Here is a 2,500-nt window from a genome sequence, read left to right as displayed (position 1 = left end):
AAATCAGATCAAACAAGAACAAACACGCACAAACACGCACACAAACAACCCACTATCAACACACAACAACGATCTATTTTCTTGCACTACATTTATCTATCTGTCTATTTATCTATCTATCTACTTATTCATCATACATATTGATTCATCTATTTATATATAGGTCATACCATGGTAATTAATTTTCATGTCAGCTGATAGCGCGTGTTTGCAGTTTGGAGGGCGTGTCAGTCGGTCAATTCATTAATGACATGACACTTTGAGGGTATATCAACTTTTGTACTTGAGACATAAAGCAACACACAACAACACCCACACCACACACAACACACACCAAACACATGTATTCTCTCTCTCTTCTCTCTTATATTTTTTATATTAGAAGAGAGAGAGAATTATTATATATGTATCAAATTTTTCTATCTTTCTTATATATTACACTTTTAAATAAATTTAAATGAAAAAAAAAGAGCATACTAAATTTATGACCAGAGAATTTAAAAAAACATTTCAGATCAATATCAGTTGATCAGTTTTCGTGGGGGTGACCAATTTTAATGCAAACAGAAAATTTTACGTTAGTTTAGTGTCACATGAGCGCTATTTCTCCGAGCGGTGGAGGTTTACTCTCTGTATACTATTTATGATTGTTTTTATAGTTATCTTTATCTCTCTTTTCGCTATTAATGTAATCGGGTCTATATTTTGCTCTCTCTCTCTCTCTCTCTCTCTCTCTCTCTGTCTCTCTTTCTGTCTGTGTCTGTCTCGGTCGCGGTCTCTCTTTCTCTCTCTCTATGTCTCTCTCTTTATCTCTCTCTCTCTCTCTCTTTCTCTCTCTCTCGCTCTCTCTCTCTCAAAATAATAATGATAATAATAATAATCATAATAATAACAATAACAGTGACGAAAATAAGGATGATGATGCAAATGATAAAAAGGATTAATGCTAGTTTACAGTAAATTTGACGATGAGTAATTATGATGATAGTAATTATTAACATCAATCTCTGGCTCAAGTTACTTATATATTTTGATATATATATATAAATACATTTAACTACATACCTACCGCTTTGGTTCGTGTTACTTTAAACTCTAAGACGTTAGGAAGCTCGGTGGAAAGATTCAATGTTTTTTTTTTTTTTTTTTTTTTTTTTTTTTTTGGGGGGGGGGGGGGGGTGTTGGGCGAGATGTGAGGATACCCATTCAAAATATAATGGTATAATTGCAATCTCCGCAGTTTGTCCAGTCTCGATAAACAAAAAACACTTCACCCCACGCACACCACGACACACACAAAACAAAACACACATAAACACACAACACACACAACACCAACACTCACACACAAAACACAAAAACACACACAACACACACAACACAAAAAACAAACACACACACACACACAAAAACAAAAAACACACACACCCACACAACACACACACCCCCACAAAACAAAAAACACACACACAAAAAACACTCACACACACAAAAAACCCACCACCCATACACCCCACCCCACAACACACACACCCCCCCCACACACACACACATATATAAATACACACATACACAAAGTTTTGAGAACAAATATCCATTATCGCTGCCGGTCATTGTGCAACTAGAGTGCCAGTCACCAGATGCCGAGCTTTTGGCACCGGTGCAAATACGTGGCAGAAAGTTGAAGCATATGACGTGAGGATGACGTCACAGTGACACCTGTGGAGAGGCCAGGCCTAAAAAAAAAAAAAAAAAAAAAAAAAAGTATGGTGATGGATGGTAAACTTTATTTTTTTTTTATTATTACTATTATTATTATTATTATTATTATTATTTATTTTATCATTATAATTATTTGTGTTATTATTATTATTATTTTATTATTATTATGGCGGGAATATCTTTATCAACAAAGTGGGTAAGATATCCGTTTTTGTCTTTTTTTAAAAAAATTGTCATGGTTTTAAACATATATTCCCGCACAAGTCCACTTACACACACACAAAACCAACACGCGAACACAAGCACACACATCACCACACACCACATCACACACACACACACACACAACACCAACCCCACAACACACAACCCTACACCCAAAGCATAAACACAAACAGTGATAATATATCTATCTCTATATATATCTTATCTATTCTTATCTATCTAAACTATCTACCTATGTATATATTCATAATTTTAGTGTGTAAAAATTTTCAATATCCTAAAAATTTCCCACTATAAGTAATTTGTACTGTACTAAAAGTTTTAAAAGTTTCCCTAAAATATTATTCAGTAGGTAAATAATACCCTATTTATACCAAAGATAACTGAGGTGGATTTTTTTTTCTTTATTATGATAGAGGTTTATCCTTATGGCTCTTTTAACTCTCCAGTAGTTTTGTTCTATAAAGACTGACTTTTGGAGAAAAAAAAATATATATATATTTTTATTTATTTATTTATTTATTTATTATTATTATTTTTTTTTTTTTGTACG

This window comes from Penaeus chinensis, chromosome 14 (genome assembly GCF_019202785.1).
Source record: "Penaeus chinensis breed Huanghai No. 1 chromosome 14, ASM1920278v2, whole genome shotgun sequence".
Lineage (NCBI taxonomy): Eukaryota > Metazoa > Arthropoda > Malacostraca > Decapoda > Penaeidae > Penaeus > Penaeus chinensis.
This window is presented reverse-complemented; position numbering follows the sequence as displayed.